Genomic DNA, 22,820 nt, shown 5'->3' with positions numbered 1-22,820 from the left:
ACATCTTCCATTGGTGAGCACAGGGCAGGATTTCACCCAGACAGAAAGGACATGTACAGGAGGAAATATGGAATTTTCACTGGACAGTAATTGTTGGTAAGCCTTTAAAAGCCCGTTCTCTCTTTCCTTTGTCTCTTATGAATTATTTAAGAGTTTATTAATTTACAATAATTTAGAGACCTCCCTACTGTTATTTTTTTCATACCTATTTTATTGTGTATGGTTGAGTTTGTCCAGAGAGAGCCGCAAACAAAAAGAGATCCCCAAACTGTGACTCTCACCCTCATCCTCTCTCTCTTCTGTGCATCGCTTGATCTCACCATAGGTAAAAGTAATTTCAATTTAATATTAATCACTACTGGCAGCACGAACGCTCCCCCTGCCATAACAGGATGGATGAAATTACAAGTTGGACTCTAAACTCACAAGCTGGTCAAAAACAAGCAAATAATATTCAACTGGTCCAAAACAAGCAAATAATATTCAAATACTTTGCTAGGAATTATTCTCTCCTTGAAGCTTTAAGATTTGCTGCTCAGCTTTGCTGTCAGCCAGAGAGATTTGCTCCTGATGGTGCTGTAATCCACTGCTGCTGGTAATTAGACATCATTACTGCTGCGTTAAAGGGAAAGAGAGAAGGAGAGAGGACAGGCTGGGGCTAATTAACTACTTGATTCTAATGAAAGAAAGAGAGCCTGATAGCAACTGGGAGGTTGCACCGGAACAGGCTGGATGTACAACACAGGCTTAATTGAAGCAAGGGTATCTTGTAGCCTCACAGTAGCTGGGGCTTGGTGTACTTTCATATTCTGCAGACACGAGCAGGCTAGGATTTATTCTGCTGTTTCCTCCTCTGGTTGGGAAGGAGCTCCAAATCACAGGCCTGCCTTAAATACCAAGTTTAAGCACGCCAGCAAAGAGAATGGATGGCTGATTATGTGTTGGCTTCATCTATTTTCACATTTGGACTCCTCAAAAGCAGCAGGAACAAATCAATTTTTGAATGTTCACATCCCTCTGTGGCCTAGGAGATGCACTGTTGGTCACCAAGCAACAACAGCCCCTGCAAAACAGCCATTTTAGGTCCAGAGTGGGACAGCACACGGAGCAGCGTTTGTATTTGCAACTTGGTGAACAGCTTGCTTTGCTACTTTTCTGATTGCTGCTATTATCATCCTGTATATTTTTTTTTCATTAGGCCCAGGTTGTGTTTTATGTGAACAGTGAGATGACGCCTGGCCCAGGCACATTGCATGCACGTGCTAAGCCAACAAATATGCCAAATGCCTGACAGCTATTGCTATCGGATTTTAATGAGTGGTGCTCCCAACCACAAGGATGTATGGAATTAGTACTACTAGTATAGCATCTTACCAAACCCGTATACGTGATTTTTATGGTGGATTTTTTTTTTTGTGTATGTTTTCTGCTTAGTTCTCTACCTAGAATTATACATTGATCTGCAACTGGGAAAAAAAAAATGTAACTTCTCTTTCTCTTGTTTTGCATCTTCCGTAGACATAAATATGACTCCTAAGGTCAAGATTGATGCACTGATAAGTTACAAAATAATGGCCCAAGCAGGTTCTAAGCAGAACTTCTCTTCAAAATACGATGGCCTAGAATGACTGAGATATGATTCCGACACAGAACGTACACTGTATTAGCAAACTAGTAGAACATAACCTCAAATGCCAGGTTCAGATTGTTTTTATGTCATTTTTACTTTGGAATGACTCCACAGACTTTAACAAAATCCCAAGTTTAATGTACAATTTTTTCCCATGTCTTTTTTTATATTTTCCAGTAACACAGAATGGCTTTTCATTCGGAAATGACATTTTGTCCAGCAGGACCTGGCACCTCTTGGACTGTCATGAGCAGAGAGTGAGGCCCAACACAGGCAGGGCTGTGCTACTGAATCTGATTACAGGATTTAGGGCTTACAAATTATAGGCCAGTCAGGTCTGTGGAACAGGGTGTATCCCAGCCTACCTCATGCTCTGTTAGTGATGAGGAACAGTGATGGGCACATGAGTTCACGGTTCATTTGATTTTACATAAATTAGTTTTCTTATGAAGGATATTATATCAGAAACAGATCACAGTATAAAGTAGCTATATGTCAAAATACGGTGCTTTAAAGTATCTTCTGTTTTAAAATGCACTCGGTATTTGGGGGAATTTTATAGCAATCTGAAAATACATAGATTCGTTATGAAGCATTTCTCTGGTATTTTAGCCACCAGTATCAAAAAGAAAGAAAAGGGTTTATCAAACATATACTTGTAGCTCTGCAGTCAACTGAACTGCCAACATGTAATGGGAGTAAGTGCCACAGAAAGGTGATGCTGTGAGTGAGTTGTGATTTATCCCAGGGTACGTTTCCACGGTAGTTTACAGTCCTATTAAATGCACCTTCTGGGCTCAGCAGCTTTATTCAAGCCCTGCCGCATCCGTCTCATTTTCCTGACAGCCACACTTTCCCTGCTCAGGTCTCCAGAGCTCCTCAGTTACCCATGCCTTCCATACTGCCATTCTCAGGCCTCCCTACAGGCTCTGCAAGGAGGGAGGCTGGTGAATCAGACAGATAGTGCTGGAAAATGGTCCTAGCAGATGGAACAAAACCGGTTTATACTTGGCAACTCTTAATGTAGGCATTCAGCTCAGTGTTCCTGAATTAAGAGAATAACTCTGTCCTGAAACTGTAAAATGTTAGAGGCCATATGTAAGATGGTATCTCCACATGTGTGTGACAGAGAGGGAATGGGAGAGGAGGATTTGAGATTTTGCAGTAACAATGCAAAACTAGATTTTTCCAAAGAAACGTGAGCCAAAGAGAGTCAGTTTTTAAAGAAGGGATCATTTACAGTGCTCCTTCTGTAATACTAGTAAATACTAGGTAGCAAGTATTGTTCCTGTAGCCACACAGCTATGAGATTAGTATGAAATGTAAGAAGGCATTTGCTAGTAAGTCACAACTAGAATGAGCTGATGTGTACCAGTACAACCTACTGGTAATTTGATTTTTAAATGGTGCCAGTTTGAAAACAAGCCATCTAATTTCTGGGGTGTTCACCACTGTTCTTGTTCAATGCTCTAGACAGAAATGAGATGCAATTTGCAGAGGCTATGCATTTGTGATCCAAAGGACTCCGGGTAGAGAAAGCACTTCTTCCCATGAGCAGGGAAAAAGGGTCGTGCTGGACAGCTCCTGAGTTAATGATTCAAATCCAGTTTTACACCATGGAAATAAACAAAGATTGGCTGTCACCAAACCGTAAGTTTTGGTCTGCTGTTCAAAGGAGGTAACTATCAGCTCCTGGTTTTGGTCTGAAGGAAGCTATTTGGACCCTGTTATTTCCCAGCACACATGACAATGCTCTTGAGAGCTTGCTGGTAACAAAGGAACAAAGCAAGCAGGCAAATGTTGAACAGAGCTATAAATAAGCTTGGTGTGGAGAAAGATCATGAGGTAGCATGCCAGGAAACATGGATCTCCAGGAAGATCCCATTAGATTCTGCAACTCCTCATGTATCAATCAATGAGCATCACAGGAATCATTTATTCTTTGTTGCAGCAAAGAAACTGATCAGCAAAATGAACTTCACAGAACATAAAAGATGTTTTGATCTTAAATATGTTATTTTAGATCTGTCAGGGGCCTTCTTGGCTTTAAAAACCTCGAGGGATGATACGAGCTAGTGCATGGAAGTTGCAGGCATTGCCCTAGAGCAGCAATGAATGAGATTCCTGAAGCTTTCTTAAATTACCTTTTGGTTCTGCTTAAGCAGATGAACCTCACAGCCTCACATGTCCACCAGCGAGGTATTTTTAATGGCTTATGAACATAAAATACCTAGGTAGAGAAGAAGGACTTGCTACAAGTTATAGCATTGGACATCCTTCTGGATGCGATGGATTTCCTCAGAGATTATTGCTTTAAGCATAGGCAGTTGTCCAGGTTTCTAACTGCTTATTCAATGACTGCAAGCCTCAAAGCCTGACAGTTACTATGTGCATGTGCAGGGATTAAAGCTAGTTGCCAACACTGAATGGTAGGATCTGAAACACTTAGTCATATTTGTGGATACTCCTCAATTTAAGAGGTTATTGGTAGTGAACTTTTTACATAATAGGTCTAATCTATGGAAGCCTTGACCTCAAATAAAGACTTTTAAATTTTTTTCTTATTATTTTTTTTCCCCCAAAAATATGTATTCTATAACAGCTTAGAAGGACAGTTTATATTAAATGATCCACTGCAGCTCAAGACAAAAGTCATTCAGCTTTTTTGAATGAAAAAGTGTTGGAATTGTTCTCACTGACACCTATGGACTTACATGTGGACTACTAGCAATATGCCAAGTGGATTTTGTAGAGAACTTTTATTCAAGGCTGATCTAGAGCTGACGTAGCTGCCATGACATCGTGACCTACCTATAGCATAAAGCAGAATTGTACTGATACATGAGAAATCAGACTTTTGAATGATTAGTAACCTGAGCTAACAGAAGATGAATAAGTATACAACTATTCGGTACATCAAGAGAAGAACAGCTGAAGTATGGCGAGGGGTTTCAGCGGTCAGGGAAGACAATTGAAGAGGATAAAAAATTTCACAGGACTTAATTTTTCTGTGCATATTTTCTTTGTTATGGGTAATGAGGAAATATGTTTCCCGGGTTTACATTTTTCAGATGATGAAACAGAAGAATTATCATAAACAGAGGGACAAAGAAAGAGGTGATGGTGAATTGAGATATTAAATTGCAGTAAATCACCAGGGCTAACTGGAATCACAGAACACTGAAGAACACAGGAATGAAGTAACCAAAATATTATTGAAATATATCACTTGCCACTACATGCAGTGATGATATTGGAGGACAGCCAAAATGTATCGGAAAGAGAAAAAAATAGGTGGTAGAAGTAACAGACCACTGAACCATATTTCAACACTAGAAAAACAATCAATAAGAAAATCATTAATACTAGAGCTGTTATGTGTCAATACAAACTGTACTTGGTTGATGCAACTAGTTTGGATTTTGTAAGGTTAATTACATTCCTTTTAGCTGATGTATTCAATTTTCAAGTGAAAATTTTGTTCTGTCTCCCTTCTGAAATGAAAATGGTCTGATACTGGCTTTACAAAAGTTAGGCTGAAAATTTGTGATGACAATTTAAAGCTGGTGAAAAGTTGGAAAACTATAGAAAGTGACATAACTATACAAGTGTAGTTCGATGTGCACACACGCACATACACGTATACTAAGAGTACAGATAAAACCCAGACAAATAAAGAAGTTTCATCGCCAAATGGAGATGCAAATTAATTAGATTAAGAAAGTGAAGGAAGAGTTTGGAAAGAGAATAGAAATATCATAACAAAGGATAAAAGGAGAAATTATGGCAGGCAGTTCCCTCCAGACCATTGCCAGGTAATTTACATCTCATGCCACTGTGGTACTGGCTTTTTGAAAGGAATGGAAGATTTCACGCTTTTCAATCACATTTAAAACGAGAAGATTTATCATAACATCTCAAGGGAAATATTTAGGAATAATTTTGAACAAATCAATGCATGCACATCATAAATAAGTATACCATTAGGAAAAGTATGGAGACTCATATGGAAAACTTATTCTTCTCATTAATTAAATGATATGCCCTTACCTTTAATAATACACTTAGTGTATTTACCTCCTCACTAAAAGGCCAAGACATACGAAAGTTCCAGGGAAGGTAGATAAGGTAATTAAACAAAAGGGTTGCTTCCAAATGAAATACATTTTAATTGGCCATGCCACACAGAAAGATGAGCTTTAAGAAAAAATGCACAGTAGAAAACAGATCTGTAAAACGGTAAAGTTGAGAGAAATGGCGTGGTGTAAATACTGATGAACAGCAGAAAAAATTCAGCAGGCGCCCTTTTAAATCCCATCCCATCCTCTGAGACTCATGTGACAACTATGTTAATAGGTAAAGTTAGGCTATTGTTTTATAACCTTAGTGTTGGGAATGGAAAGTCTAGGAGAAACTTTAACTGATTCAGTGAAAGCCTCTCCCAAGGATTTTACAAGAGAGTGATAGTTTTGTGGCTCTTTTAAGGATTCTTTTTTATCAGTTCAGCTAGGCTGGCTGGAACAAAACAGGACAAGGTGACGTTTCAGCCCTTCCTCCTCTGTTTCCTTGGAAGTGCTGACATGCTAATGGTACTTCACCTGTGTTACCTGGAGGCAGGCAGCAGCTCTCTGTGTGTTTTCCCATAGAGCACTCTATCCTCTGTAGTCAACATGAGGAAAGACTCATAGAGTGCGGTGGAAACCCAGCATCTTCCCACGCCCTTATCCTTTGTGCTGAAATTTGGTATTGCTGTCAGTCTCAACCATCATGCTCTGGCTTCATGTTCCATAAATGGATTATTAAGCTTTTGTTATGTTTTCTTATGTTGGTTAGGCTAGCAGAGGAAAATAATTTGGTCATTAGTGCACAATGCAGTGGGATGCATTGTATTTTGTTTAAGGATTTATTTGTTTACTTGTTAATTACTGAGCTCTGAAGCATCTTTTACAGAATTCCTTGGAGACTGGGACTAGATGGTTTGTTGGTCAGCTTGACACTGGCAGTTTCTGTGGCTTGTTGATGGAGGGCTATTAGTAGTCTGGAAATAGGACGGAGACTGACAAATATCTGAGCTCCAGTACAGACATACGTGGATCGGTGTATGAGATTACAGTGAATTATACAGAAATATTTCAATTAACCACCTCCATTTTCCAGTTCAGTTGTGATGAGAAGAAATGTGCTGATTTCACCTTCACATTTTTGCCTACTTGTACAAGCACTTTTTGTTGGATTTTTTTTTCTTTTTTTTCCTTCTTTTTTTCCCAACTATTCCCAAACTCTTACTAAGGCAAAAAGGAAAAAACAAACAACCAAACAAAAACACACGGGATTATTACAGAATTATTTACAAATATGAGAGAAAAATCATTCAAACTAATATAATTTCTGGATCACTTTGCCTTTGACCAGCCTGACCAGCATGAATGGCATGTATCTACTTAGGGGAGCTGTCCCACTGCATTTCTCAAGAAATGACAATGGAAAGAAATAAAGAATGTAGCTCATTCTCTTTTCCCTTAATGTACACGTATTCCCTTTTGATTTTTTTTTTTAATGACATCTTTTGATATCATTTGTTCTGAGAATTTAGTGAAGTTCCACAGCCATGGTTTCCACAATACTAAAGAATTTAGTTCAGAGTGAGCAAACAGCTCAGCCTTATTTTAATGAATGTGCTATTCCAGTGGCAGACATCCATCTAAAGCTTGTAGTTCAGACAGACTCCATTCCAGTTTACCCCTTTTAGCCTGAATCTGGGACTACCCTGCAAGCTGACAGAATAGTTTTTCAGGGATGCATCTGCACATAATGGGATTTCTCAAAAAAATAAATGTATATTGTAAATGCACTGGGCAACAACACTGCCTTTTAGAAAACCTACTCAAATCCTCCACTTTGTTCTATCAGTATAAAAGGCCTTGCTACTATTGTTTCGTAGTAACCGAGAGATAAGTTTGGCATATGGTAAGCTTTTGGTGAGTTACATTTCTACTGAAGCAAATAATAACTCAGTGGAAATTAAGCTAGCTCTAGAATTAAATAACGCTGGTTCAAATAAAACTACTCCCTTCCTTTTCAGTTGTCCTTCTACATAACAATTTGTAACAATATTTTATTCAAATCAGTCCAGTTTTGATGAGATACATGGAATACTGAGTAAACTGTAGAACTGAAACTATTCTTAAAATAATATTCCTACTTGCATCCTACATTTTCAGTTCAAATCAAAAGGGCTGTTTTCAAAACCTGAGCTAAAAAAAGAAGGAAAAAAGCATTCTTAGATAGGAGAAAGCAGGTCAAATTTCTTTAATAATAACACTGTCTTCTCTGCCATTTACACTGGAACATTAATAAGTTTACAGGTAATTGCCTGAATTTTATTTTATTATTCTAAAAATGTGTCCCTTAATCAGTGTTGTCAAGAAAATTTTCAGATATGCAAACTTCAAACATTCGTACAGATTCGCTTTACCATGTTTGCTGCTATTTGAAAGCAGGCAGGTGAACAATGCTTAGCGTGAAATGTTCTGTGAAAAAACTCAAAATAAAATAGTAACTGGCCTGGTAGATCCAAAGAGTAAATGAACAGATCTACAAAGGAGATGAAACATTGCAGCTGTAGATTGTTAGGAAGAATTATGCTGTTTAAATCTGAGAGCTGCTGGACCATTTCTAGCATTTGAGGTGCGGTGTCCCTGTTCATTGCAGGGAGTTGGACTACATGGCCCTCAGAGGTCCCTTCCAACTCTAAGGATTCTATGATTCTACAGTTCTAAATGGTACTGGTTAAAATCCCCTTGAGGGACGGGACAAGCAGAAAAGCTGTGGGTTTTCTTTTGGCACAAAGACGACGCCCCTGCTTTGAAGGCACTGTGCTGTTCTTCAGTGACAGCCATTCAGAAAGCACCCACCCAATGCACTCAGTGCTCTGCACAGTCCATGTTTCTTGGCTGGGTGGCAATGGCTGGGATCTTTTTGAATAAAGTTCTTCCATTTGTAAAGAATAATTTACCTATAACTGCTTATGGACCCCTTTGCCATAAGATACTGCAAAGCTATAGAACAGCGCTTAACAAATGTAGAAATAAGTTTATGAAACATATAAAATCCCATACGAAGGCTTAATTCCACCAAGGCCAACACCAGTTGTAAAACACTCCTGTAAGCAAGCAGCCACCATTCCTTGGTATAGTATAAGCTTCTGCAGTGCCAGAGCACTGTATGAACAGCTCCCTGCTGCAGAAATCAGCTTGACCTCCGTCCTTTAAACTCCCCGTATCCAGTACATTAAAGGCATATATCTCATCTTCTCTTTCCTACTGAACACACACAACGCACACCCTTATCCTCAGTCACATTGTTGAAGTAGTTTGTTTGCTTGGTTTTAAATATTCTCCCATTTCTACAGATTTTTCATTAAAACATGCACTATGGGGAGAATTCAGATCTCTTTCTCATTTCCATGTTCTCTGAACTGTATTTACATTAGAGGAGCTCTGCTTCTAATAATACTGAAAGAAAAGCCAGACGAGAGAACAAATGGGGTAAAGTGTTAAAGCAAATAGAGGATAAACAAACTTTCACTTAATAGCTCCCTGTGAGCTCATACTAAGGAAAGTAAGGCAGCTTTGGGAGGGATGGAGGCTGGGGAAACTCAGCTCAGCCTGGAAGTGCATACTACAAACTTCAGAACAATAATAATAAAGCTAATGAAATAAACCAAGCAAAATAAGGACGGTGCTTCCTGTTGGTTTGGTAATAAGACAACTATTGATTTTCAAAATCAGCATTTATGCAGCTAAGCATACCTGTCGGCCACCAATAAACACGGAATGACTATAAGATATTAATCACCTAACAATTCAAACTGCCTGGAAATTGTGAGGAAGATAAAGCACGATTACTTTTTTATTGTATTCTTTACTGAAATATTGTTTCAGAGGTATTTTGAACAAATTCTAAGTATGTTCCCCAGTATTTATTTCAAATCAGAGCTTATTAGTCAACATTTAGTTTAATGAGTATCGCAGCATGATATAGCAGAAAGAACCTATGCAGAATGTTGCTAGACACCAAAAACTTGTCTTTATACATATATGCAAATCCTGAATATAGGTGCTGGCCATACCTCACAGTTTGAATGTGAGTATGTTCACCACTGTACAACAGCCTCAATATCTACTTGATGGCTGCAGAGCTACACATTTTCTTCGATCCTCATCACTTGCCTTTGCTGCTGCAGATTATTATTTACTATTAGATGCAGAACAGTTTTTTTTTCCCCCTTATGTTGCCTTTATTTCCAGACCTCGAGGCCTGCAGCTTCTCATTTTGAATTCCAATCCAATGGCAGGTGCCAAGCTTCAAATGTATATTATCTATGGGCAGTAAGCTCAGCACATTTGTGTCACATCAGCTGAACTGAGTCGCTCACTTGCGCTGGCTGCATTTTAATATTTTTAATCTTTCTTTGGAAGGCATGCTATTTTGGTGAGCAACCAAATACAGTTGAAGCTGTACCCAAGAGGAGATCTACAAACGGGTTTCTAAATGTAGATATCTATATAATTTTTAAAAAGTACAAAACCAAACAACCAAACAACAACAAACAGCCAACAAAAACCTCAAAAACGTGTAACTGGAGAACTTATTAGGCCTAATCCGCCCACAGCCATCTGGAGCAATAAGTTATCTATCTTATTTATCTAAACAAAACTTTGGACATGACAGGAGCAGAAACGCAGAGAATGAGTTGAGCTGAGATAACTTGTACTGTAATCTTCTCAAATGTGCAAGGCCAAGAAGGCTGATTTTAAGAATTAGTAAATCACATTACCATAATAATGTGAAATAGACCATTTTAATGGCAAAAACTGCTCCCCGCTGAAGCCAATATCAAAATCCCACTGACTGCAGTAGTAGTGGGATCGGTCCGCTAAGTAGCAAACCATGCTTTTAAAAAATCAATACTTCAATTTTACAAGGTAATGTGGATAGCAGTACAGTTGCCTATTCAGAGGCACTGCTGCCTGTGGATTTGATCTCTCTGATAATCCCGAGGTTCAGCACTTCTCATGTGAATCACGGTGAGGAAAGCCGTTTTGAGGCACGTCCGCCGACCCTGGCCAAGAGATGCCACTCTCTGTGGCATTTGGTGACAGAAACGCCCCATTACAACCCTTCTTACACATCTGCAATCACAGAATCACAGAATGACCCGGGTTGGAAGGGACCTCAAGGATCATGTAGTTCCAACCCCCCTGCCTCTCAGGGCCACCAAACATACACATTTACTAGATCAGGTTGCCCAGGGCCCCGTCCAACCTGGTCTTGAACACCTCCAAGGACGGGGCATCCACAACCTCCCTGGGCAGCCTGTTCCAGGGCCTAACCACTCTCCTAGTGAAGAATTTCCCCCTAACATCCAACCTAAATCTTCCCTCCTTCAACTTAAAACCATTTCCCCGTGTCCTGCTAATGCACAGGGGCGCCCTGAGATGGGCCGGCTTTTCATCTCAAAACAAACCATGAAAAATACTGGCAGCATTTGACTATTTTTTGGCACAAGGCGTATGGCTGCGAGCTACGCACCACACATCACAAAACAAAAGACACGCACAGGTTTTAATGAAGACAGACTAAGGAGAAGCCCTGCTCCTGGTTGAGGCCCCACAGAACACATCGATGCCCAAAATGGAGGCTCTGGAGCCGCAGGGCAGGCCGTGCCCTGTCATCTCCTGTCTAGTAGTGGCAGAGAGGAGGACAAACCACGTGCTCCCATCTCGGCCGAGGTTCTGGGGGGAAATTCAGGGGAAAGCCTTAAGATTTGGTGCCGGCCAAACGAGGCGCAGCACGGCTGACTCTGACTCCATCGGACATAATGAGTGCACCGGCTCAGCAACCGGCAGACATTTCCCCCACACCCCTCCCCCCTGCAGCCATATGGTACAGTAAACAACCACCATTGAGCGGTTTGGCTTTTTATTTTTAATTGTAGTTTATTATTATTATTATTATTACTATTTTTAATTCTTATTTTTTCCTCTCCCCCCGTGTGGGTGCGCACAGCCACGGGCACAGCCGGGCTCCCCATCCGAAGCAGGGGTCGGGGCGAGGACGTTCCCTGGCCCATGGCTGCACGGCTCCTCTGCCGCCCCGTGAGTGCATGCAAGGCCCGGGCGAGCATTGAGGGCACAAGGAGGGGGAGCGGGAGAGGGTGCGGCCGCGCCGCCACCGCCTCCCCCCCGCCGGTTCCTATAGTAACAGCGCAATACCTCCGGGACACGCACACACACACACACACACACCCGCCCCTCACGCCCACTCGCGGCAGTGGGGGAGCGGGCACGGCCGTTCTCCACCCCCCCTTCCCTCGCCGTTCCTATGGCGACGGGCTGCGGCAGCACCTGTGCGGCCGTCGCAGAGCGGCTCCCGGTCGGCCGCTCCCCCCTCCGGGCCCGCAGCCTCCGGGCCTCATGCCTGGGCTGGGCGCTGCGCCTCTGGCGGCCGCAGTGTTGAGTGTCTGAAATGGGAAGGCGAGAGGAAATATTAACGGGAATGTATATTCTCGGAGAGCGGCCCAGCCTGCGCGGGAGGTTATCCCTCCTAGTGCACCCATAGTAACGGGGCGTTGGTGGGGATGTGCTGCAGCAGCAGCACGCTCTCTGATTCATCAGGGTGCCCGCAGCAGGCTTGCGCCATGTTCATGTGGTGTGTGGGCATCGTAGGCAGCCAGGGACAACAGTTTGGCCTCGGGAAACCCTTGTTTCTGGAAATAAGCCCCATGTTCCCCAAGCAAATACTCCACACTGTGACATGCTGCTCCATAAGACCCCATCAATAGGTGTGGGGCTGCCCAGCAGGCAGTCGCCAGTGTTTGCTGATGTGCTGTGGTTGGGGTGAGTCGAGGTGCAGGGAGTGAAAAATCCTCGTGCTGTTGCTTTTGCCAGAACCCAGTGCTGAGGACTGCTGCCTGTGTGTGCATAGCTACATAGTGTTAAGAATCATAGAATATCCTGAGTTGAAAGGCACCCACAAATATCATCGTGGATCTACACAGTACCACCCAAATCCAAACCCTATGTCTGTGAACATTGGCCTTGAGCTCTGGCAGCTCAGGGCCGTGCCCACTGCTCTGTGCAGCCTGCTCCATGCCCACCAGATTCTGGTGCAGACCCTTTCCCTGACCCCCATCTACCCCTCCCCTGGCACAGCTCCATGCAGTTCCCTTGGGCCCAGTTGCTGTCACATAGCAGAGCTCAGCGCTGCCCCTCCACACCCTGTGAGGAGCTGCAGCCATCGTGAGGCTTCCCCTCAGCTCCTCTGCGCTGGGCTGAGCAAACCCAGGGACCTCATACATCCTCCCTTCTAGACCCTCCACCATCTTTGTAGTCCTCCTTTGGACATAGCTTAGTACACTTATCACTGAGGAGCAATGCTGCTTAACTTATGGCCCTCAAGCTGCAGAAAATGGGCTGTTTTGGGCAATAAAAATCATTGAGCATGGTTGTGGTGGGAAAATGTGATCTCAGCTCTCTGACACACAAATATTCACTTGCTACAGGGGATTGGAGCTCAGTGCTCTTTGAGGTCCCTTCCAACCCAAGACATTCTATAAATTCTAAGATTCTATGAAGTCAGGTCTGCCCTTCTAAAAAAGACCTGTGAGTCTTTTGCTCTGCTTCTGGATGAAGCAGCAAGAGCCCTGGTTAGGATGGATGTGCATAGCTCTGAGCAACAGAACAGGTTTATCTTCTTGTGGTAATATACCAAATATATTTTTTATTTGCTGGGCTGCATGTCTTTGAATACATCATCAAATCCCCATCGAATGGGGAACTCCCATTGTCTTCAATAGTACACAGACGACACCTAATAGTAGCGCACCTGACTGATAATAGCATCACTCATGAAAATAACATTGAATTCCTTTGTGAAGAGCTAACCACAAAGCCCTATTTGTATCCTGAAGATGTTAGAGTGCAAAAGAGAAGGAAGCTCTCTCTTCCTTCATAGATGTTGAAATAGCTTAAAATTGAGTGCTATCAATGGTTACAATTTCTTTGTGAGTCCCATGGTGTTTGTCATTTTTTTTTTTTCCCTCAAAAAATCTCATCTAAAGTCAAATGCTTGTGTGAAAATTCTACTTCTGTATTAAAAAAAAAACCCAGACAAAAATCACCTAGTAATCCTCCCATCTCTATAGAAGAGACTGGTAGTTGTAGCAGAAACTCCCTGTCAATTCCCAAAATCTCTCAAGGACCCCAGGTATGTTATTATCAACTTTTGACCGATGAGTGTATAACATGCCCGTGGTTACTGTGGTTACAGAGACAGTTGATTTGTAAGCTGCAAATGGTCAGCAATTGCTATTTGGGAACTTTCACTTAAAAGTCTGCAGAAGTCCCAAGTGGGGTTGATGACCTGCAGACCTTCAAGGCAAGGCTGAATAAGGCCCCATGCAACCTGATCTAGCTGTGGCGTTCCTTTTCATTGCAGGGGAATTGGACTCAATGGCCCTCAGAGATCCCTTCCAACTCTAAGGATTCCATGATTCTGTGTCTTGTGTATTTGGAAAACAGGGAACTGAACAACTGCTCCTTTTTTTATTTATTAAATCACAATATTTTTCAGACCGGTTTCATTAATTTTTAATGGTCCAAATCCAGGTTAAGTAATTATTAACAACATTGTAGCAACAACAAAAGGCTAATATTTAATTAAATAGAAGGAATGCTGAATGTATCTCAAATTATATAAATCTTAGCTTTATGGTAGGAGAGTCTTTAAGTTTCGGGTTCTGAGGTTTACAAATCAAATTGTAAAAGCATTATATGGAAAAAGTTGCGTGACTATGCTGCTGCATACTGAAAGGCTCTGGCAAATGAGAGCCCTGCGGTAAATGACTTGTTGAAGGCTGTACTCACCAGGTGCTGTCTTATCCAAACTGAGAGAATTCCTTCTGCTGCAACCCTGGGAGCTTGGGACGATCTGATGTGAAAGTGTCATGAATGTTTCACTTCCTGGGCTGCATAATTCTAATTGGTTGACTTGTGTGGGACCAAATAAATTGCCTTAATACCTATGGTGCACAAGGATTAATTCACACAATGTTGCAGGTTAAGTTATATATAGTATGAGATGAGACGAACAAAATGGTTCCTTACTCTCTAATAACTCACAAAACCCAATATAGCTGAGGTCACAAAACCAATATCACTGGGGTCTGGAAAGGAGGAAGGCAAACAATAGGATGTTAGGCTGGATGCTGCGTCATCTTAATAGTTTTCTTTATTTCAGTGAATATGCAGAGCAGAGGCAGATACACTGAATGGAGAATGGATGGCCGTGACATAGAAGGGGAAACACAAGGAGACAACAAGCAAATAAAACGAAACAGCAAAAAAGAGAAAATGGAGCATCTGAGCAGAAAATTTATCAGGAGAAAATGAAATGAAGCAACACATTTGCTTCCACAGCCAAAATGTGGGGGAGTTTCTGGAAGATATTTATTTTTTTATACCAGAAATCGTGACGTTTGTTTGTCAAAAAAGCCTGATGAGAAAGTGTTCCTGACCCTAGGAGAAACAGAGTGCAGTGATAGCATTGTGTTGTGAAGTACCTTCAGATGGCTTCAGATGAAGTACCTTCAGATTACTGTTAAAAGTGACTGAACAGGATTGGAAATGGTAATAAACAGATAGATGGAATAAAACCCCAGATAGAGAATGAAACCCCATCCCAAACACATTACACCAGCTGCTGACAGCTACCTCAAGGGTCTGTTTGTTTTTCTCAGGCAATGGCTAGCCAGCCTGCCATGCCAGTAACATATTATTGAATCAAATTGAATTTAATTTCACACACACGCATGCATAAAAACAAACATACATATTTACCAGACGTGCAGCTGTGCCTGATGTCTCCCCAGAAAACAAATGCCAGGATACATGCAGAATACCCCCAATGAAAAGTTATGCTGGAAATGATTTGATTTGATAGGAAATTACTGTGTCATTTCCTTTCAAAGACTGTAGCACTCTGAATGTAGTACTGTAATAGGCTATTTGCAAGAACAGAGCATGGACTGTCTACCGTCTTTTAACATCTTGTAGGTACCCCATGCTTCTTTTCCCACTGAAGACGCAGGATTTAAAATCTATGGTTTCTCTAGTGGGGGAGAACCGGCCTTATCTGCAGTTTGGGTAGCAGGTGTGATTCATCAGGAACGTAACAGTGTATTTCTTAGAGCAGACAGGGCTTAAGTGATGTGGATACAGTACATATTCAGTCCACACAGCTGACTCCATCTGTTGGTACAAACGCTGCAAAACCTTTTAGGATATTTGCAGATACTGATTGCTATAAAGGGCAAAGAAATGAGCACGTACAATGTATTTACAAAGAGAGAGATGTGATGCAAAAATTCATACTATGCTGGCATCCTTGATAATAGTAAAAGTTTCCTGATACACGAGATCTCCTTTTGCAGTGTGTCTTGGGAAATGTAGTGCAGGAAGGAGAAGATGAAGTCCTGAGACAAGCACGTTGCTGCTTCATGTAGGCACAGTGGTGTCTCAGAGGATGCATTTTAATATTGAATTGCTGCAAAAAGAAACAAAATATTTCTCTTTCCGATTGCATTCTTGATAGCATTTTGCTCTACATATTAAAAAATGTTATCATTGATGTTGCCAGCAAGATAAAAGTCTTGGCTCTCCTTGTAAAGTAGACTTGAAGCCTCAAAACCTCAGCTATCTCTGAGGTGGTTGTGAAACTACGGTCAGCTTTGTATGAGCTTTGTATTATCTTTGCTAAGAGGCTAAAACTGATGACAGTGTATCCCTGGTCTTTGCAGACAGAGCAAGATTGTAGAAAGAAGGGAACAACTTGGGAGCTTGAGTCATGGTTTATTGAAATCAATACAATTCTTCAATGGGATTCTGAATTATGTTATTATTCCAGAAGAAAAAAAATATTCTGGACATCTAACAAAAGAAGATGTATTTTGGCAGCTGCACGAGCAGAGCAGGGACTGTGAGCTGCAGCAGAGCCCTGAGGAGGGGATCACCTGCCCTTGCTGGCTCTCTTTGTCCGCAGACATGATCTCATGTGGCAGAGGGACTGTCTGTGAGGTGTGTCCTGGGGAGTGTTAGCGTAGTGCCTACCTTCCAAGTGAGCATAACTAAGGAGCAGTGGCACAACAGTCTACAAACATTCTGTAGCGGGCTGTTCCCAGAGGCTCATCCAAAGTCTGTAAAACAGTTTCTCAGAAAAGTCATTTAAAACTTGACTGCGCAGACTAGGTCATAAACAATATAAAAACATTCCTATACGATCAGGGATAAGTGACCAGATGATTTTTCTTTCATCTGTAACATCCCTGATGTTGTAGAGTACTACTCATCTCAAGAGATCCTCTGGCACATTACAAGCTAAGCCATGAATTATGACTGGCTCTGGGGTGGATGACCGTATCAATCAGTCAAGCTGTACACAGCATGTGTACATAATGAGAGGAAGAGAAACATTATTATCATTATTATTATTGAACACATCCGAGCGCTGTATCCCATTATCTTAATACACACAGTATTTGCAGAGGAGTGAGAAAATGGGCAAGTCACTTAATACTGATGAATTATGGTTTTGCTTCAGTTTGAACAGACTAGTTTAAAGTAGGATTAAGACAGAGAGCACCAAATTCTCATAAACCTGATGAATAATGTAGCCATTATACCGTATTTAACACATAATTGAATTCTAATGCTGTCTTTCAACTTTTTCCTCCTGTTCTGGTAAACAGCTGAGAAATTTGAAAGTTTAGTCTTTTTGTATAAAGAAAGTGCAACCAAGGATACATTATTAAAGAGGAAAAAAAAATGTTAATATACTGCTGGGTTTGCGTTTTGTTTCACAGAGTGTTACTAATAATTGTGAAGATCCTTATAGTTTGCATATTAACTGCTGCAGATATGAAGGAATAATCACAGAATTTAATTATATGGAGCAGACTATTTCATCTGCATCTTTTCTTTCATCAACTGTGCTTTACGTGTATTAACATTAGCATGCAAAGCAACACTGTATGGTAGTAAATTCATGGGCATGCGTAGATTAGGACAGAGACTTGCAAGCATCTGATTAATAGGGAGTCCTTAACTTGCAAATACTCTGATTTCCTGTTCAAGTTACCTACTTATTCTATCCCCTTATTTTTGAACTGCTGTTGAGGAAGTTAAGTTTTCCTTCATTGTTTGTATGTTTGTTTAATTCTGCTAAAAATAGGAAAGGGATGGCTCTCAACATCATCAGTGATCAGAACTGCAGTGCATCTACTGTCTTCACTAAAAAATTATGAGGAAAAACCCTACCTTTTCCACACTAATGTAACATTTACAAATCTGAGGTTTTAATTTGCAATTACTGTCGTTTTGAATTGCTTGCTGTTTAGGGTGTTTTCTAGATTGGAGTACAGTTATTGTAACTGAAGCTTCAACCCCTTTCTACCTTGAATCTGTAGTCCAGACATCTATGTCATATTCATATTCAAAGCAAATAAAGGAAATAGTTTAAGCCAACTCTCCCACTTTTACAGTCAATGATACAAGTGCATATTAGATAAGATTGCAAAACGCATACAGTTCATATGGAGGCATATTGTTCAAGTGTAGGCTTTCCAAGAAGGGGACTGCTATGAAGTAAAGGCCTGAAGGAAGGGCCCAGCAAGCATGAACCCACTGAATTTCATTGCCAGTGGCAGAACAGACACAGCTTTTATTCCCAGCCCTCCAATGAGTGGTGCCTGAGCATGCCTGAGAGAACATGCACACAGTCTCTGTGGAAATTGCTAACCATAAATCTGTTTAAGCCCTGGAAAAAAAACAAACAAACAGACTAACAAACAAAAATAACGGTTTGGAGCACATGAGAAGCTGCAGATAGACTGGAAGAAGAGCAGAGGAGAGAAAAACAGTGGGAAAAACATGTTTTATCTTACTGCTTCCATAGGAAGAACCAATACGACTCCCACGAACGCAGAGTATTCTCAGTGTTTTCAGAAGGGCATTAAGTAAGGTGAGAAAGACTTATATTCTTATCCTCATTAAAAACACGTTGATGAGAGTTTATTTGGAGAAAGTTTCAGTCTACTTGGCCTTCAAATAAGTTAAGGATACCCTTTAAGATGGCTGTATCCTCTTAGTGCAAAGTACTGTAGGCCAAAGAGAGCTTGGTGGGCTTTCATGAAGGTTCAAGTGCTTTCTATTACAGAAACATTTTCATTATAGTATTTGATACAGAAGAATGTTCATTATGAGAAGGGTTTTTAAAGGCTCCCTATTTCAGTCATCACCACTTTTTTTTTTTTTTTCTTTTTCCCTTAGGTTCTTTTTAGATAGCAGTGTAGCAGAAAATTAATTGGCAAGGTGAAATTGCAGGCCAGTGCTGAAAATTTATCCTAAGCAAAGCCTAGCTAATATTGACTTCAGTGTGCAGTAGCAGCATGTTTCTGCTGAATGGTGATATGAACTCTCCATCTGCAGATGTCAGCCTCCTAACGATCTTGCTGGTCAGGGCTGAACATATGGCTGAGCAGTGTTTTTCAAAACTTGCTTCTGCTGGCAGGGATTGGCCTCTTCATGCTGTGGACTTTGTTTACAGTTGGGGAAGAGAGGAGGAAGAAGAGGAGAAAAAATGGTGTAAAGGATCTGACTGCAGTGATGCTGCCTTGCAGAAACACTGGGCATCGCATCTGGTACCTGTTCTTGCCTAGGTAACCCAGGAGAGAAAATTGTTGTATAAAATAGAATTAGGCAAAGGTAATTTAATTAAAGATTAAAGCTACAAATGAGTTGTTAAAGAGCCCCATACAAGTCTGTTGAGGTCATTTCATTTTGTAAAATGTGATCTGCACACACATTAACAAATTATTATAGAAAAGGCAATATTCTTTATTTACCAACTAATTTAGTTCAGTGTGCACTATTGAACACACAAGCCCTCCCTCAGGTCTGGCATAAGAGCAGTATATTTTTGGAGTGAAGATTTCTGCAGTCCTTTTAGTGAGTTTTCCTGAAGATCTCTGCTAGGTATTTGGTTTGTGACATTTTCTGGCTACACTGAGAATTTACTGTTGATATCTGACATGCCATTATCTATTTCTGTTTCAGACCTGATGGAAACATTCTGTATCTGATGTTTTGCTGGAGTTTTCTAGATCCTGTGTCCCTTCATCTGGGAACAGATTCTAATTCTCTTTACAGTTCCTACTTCACTCATGACCTTAGTTCATCAGGGCTGTGATGTGAGCAAAAGTCTTATGAGAAGTGTCTGAGGGAGCTGGGATAGTTCAGTCTGGAGAAGAGGAGGCTCAGGGGAGGTCCTACCACTCTCTACAACCAGTTCTGGCTGGGTTCTCCCTTCCCACATAACTAGCAATAGGACGAGAGGTAATGGCCTCTGGTTGTGTCATGGGAGATTCAGGTTGGATATTAGGAAAAACAACTTCTCTGAAAGAGTGGTGAAGCACTGGAACATGTTGCTCAGGGAAGTGGTTGTGTCACTGTCCCTGGAGGTGTTCAAGAAATAGTTAAATATTGTACTGAGGGACATGGTTTAGTAGGGTAACATAGGTGGTAGGTAGATGGTTGGACTGGATGATCTTTGAGGTCTTTTTCAACATTGGCGATTCCACGATTGTCTGATTTGATCACCTTGTGTGCAAACAGAAATCTGTGCCGTGCACTCAGACCTTTGGATGCAGTTTTGTGCTAATCTTACAGATGAGTGACCAGAGGCCTGTAAGCCTGATCACGTAACATTGCTTGTATGATTACAGCAAGTCCCTTCATAATCCCTATTCACTACTGCTTGCAGAAATCTAGAGGGACTTCCATTTCAGTTTTTCCTCCAGGAAATTCTAATCTCAGAGATACCACTTTGTTTCCACTCAGGCAGCTTTCTCCCAGAGTAGGCAGTATACTGGCAACTAAAACAGAGAACCAGCCCCTGTTTAGAGCATGATTTGTGCTGAAGGCTGCTGTCCCTTTTGGCACTTGGGCCACAGACAGCTCTCTTTCTTCTGTGCCCACTGAACCAGTACCTGGGTTGTATCAGAATCAAGGCTCTCTATGGGTAATGTAAAGCCACTAATGATTTCTCATCCATTCCTACCATAAGCTGCCTGTACAGCACCAGTGCAGATGAAAAGCTGATCCCTGGTGCCTTTACTGATGTTGCTAATGAGGTTACCAATTAATGGCACCTAATGGTCTGTTGTAGCAATGGTTTTGGTGATGGAGACAGCTGTCCTCCGGGAACTGTGCTGAGACCATGAACTCATTTTGTGTAAGCAAGTGAACAGCTGTTGCAGAAACATAGATGGGAGAGATTAGGTCACACACTTCATCCCTGCCACCCCAGGGTTATTCCTTGCAGCTCACAGCAGGTGGAAGGAACTTGAAGGGACAGAAGCCCTTGCTGGATCTGAGCCCGAAGATCTGGACAGAGTAACACCGTAACCTACTAACAGTATTCTGATCCAACCCTGACTTTTCAGAGTATTTTAGAAATTACACAGGCTTTTAAAGCTATTTATTATATATATGTTTTTAAGCATTGTCACTGAACAGTGTTGATCTGTGGTGTGGTAACCTGATTACAGTATGTAACTCTTGGCACATGCATGATCACATTATTTATTAAAAAAGCTCCCTCTGGGAGCACCCTCGCATCAGACAGTTTAGAGTATGTGGAAGATAATTCAAAAATACACATTTAATTTTACAGGCAGCACTTTGGAGCAATGTGTTTTCACCATTTATACTCCACTTTAGTGTTAGGTTACTTTGGGCATACAGTAGTTGCATTTCATCAGTCTGAAAAAAGGTGGCATTATAGATCTACATTGCGTTCCCCTACTGCTCGAATACCTGTAAAGTATAGCAAACTTTAAAATGTAATTGGGTGAGTTTAGAGATATCAAAGGAATGTGAAGAGTTAATATTATTAGTAGATTTACCATTGCTGTTTCCTGAGCTGGTGACAATACCAGAGACAATAATTAAAAAAAAAACAAACAAACAGCAAAACGAAATACCAAAACATATCAAACAGGATCACTTTAGTATCCACACTCATCCCTTTTATTACCCTCAGCAGGCAAAAATAATAGAAGAGAATTAACTGTTTTATTCTGGTAACCTTGTTTGGGCAATTATTGTCATTCTCATACAAGAGATATTTATTGTATATTATTGCTATCCTACTACTTATTTTTACATTCAGTTTTACTTATAGTAAAAGAATAGCATGCTATTTTAATTGGATGAATTTTCACACATTTTCATCATGTTTCATGGTAGAACTGAAGTCTTGGCAGGTTTTTTTTTTTTTTTTTTTTTTTTTTTAAGCTTAAAAAATGCCATTTCTTAGAATTCACACAATTACAGAAAATTTTGTTGAAAGTTCCTCATACTTAGACAAATCCTCTAATGAGCCATCAGGAAGAAGAAAATGCATTAAAACTTTGATAATGAATATGAGATGAATCAAAAACTTTAGATAAAATTTGTCTGTGTTGCACTCCACCTCTTTGGTTACTCTTAACATCCTAACTAAGTGTCCTACCTTGTAGCTTACAAAACAGTGGGTTCGAAGTGAGCAAGTGAAATGTACTGAATATTTCCATAGCTTAAGTGAATGTTAAAAAAAAAAAGAGAGAGATACATTTCAAAGATAAAACTTAATTATTTCTCATAGAAAACCATCTCACTAGAAAACAGACAGCATCCTTCAGAGAACACGGATTGAAAGTCTGGTAAACATTTTCAAAGAAGGAAATAGTTGTCACATCTCTGTATTAAGTAAAGGCTTCTGGACATACCATTAAAAATGCTCTAAGATCAGGAATTATTTTCTAGATGCTTTTTCTAAAAGATGAATTTATTACTTAATTATGGACTTGTTCAAATTGATCACACAAAAGTGCAAACTGCAGTCTTCCTGGAGGTGCTGTATGAGCTCTTCCCTTCTTTCCATCCAGTTCCAGCTACTTTTTACTAAATATGATGCACTTAATACCTAGGTTCATTCAGTATTAAATATATCTACTGCAGATAGTTTTGTGGGCAAAATAAAGCAATCATTTGCTTTCTCTGTGAAATAAAACCAAACCCAAAATCCAACA

General features: G+C 40.7%; 1 protein-coding gene across 5 annotated transcripts in view; it reads left to right on the top strand.

The window, feature by feature from the left end:
• The window catches only part of NOL4 (nucleolar protein 4), a 179,612-nt gene that overhangs the window by 4,279 nt on the left and 152,513 nt on the right, over positions 1–22,820 (top strand). Inside the window, exon 1 of one of the 5 annotated variants that reach the window (XM_032442700.1) lies at positions 78–96. The exons of the other annotated variants lie outside the window; for them this stretch is intronic. The gene's annotated coding sequence lies outside the window, so the exon portion shown is untranslated. Of the gene's footprint in view, positions 1–77; positions 97–22,820 lie in introns of those variants that run through there. 5 annotated transcript variants of the gene reach the window in all.

The sequence above is a fragment of the Coturnix japonica genome, chromosome 2 (genome assembly GCF_001577835.2).
Source record: "Coturnix japonica isolate 7356 chromosome 2, Coturnix japonica 2.1, whole genome shotgun sequence".
NCBI lineage: Eukaryota > Metazoa > Chordata > Aves > Galliformes > Phasianidae > Coturnix > Coturnix japonica.
Note: the sequence above shows the minus strand (reverse complement) of the source record. Positions and strands in the feature narration are given on the sequence as shown.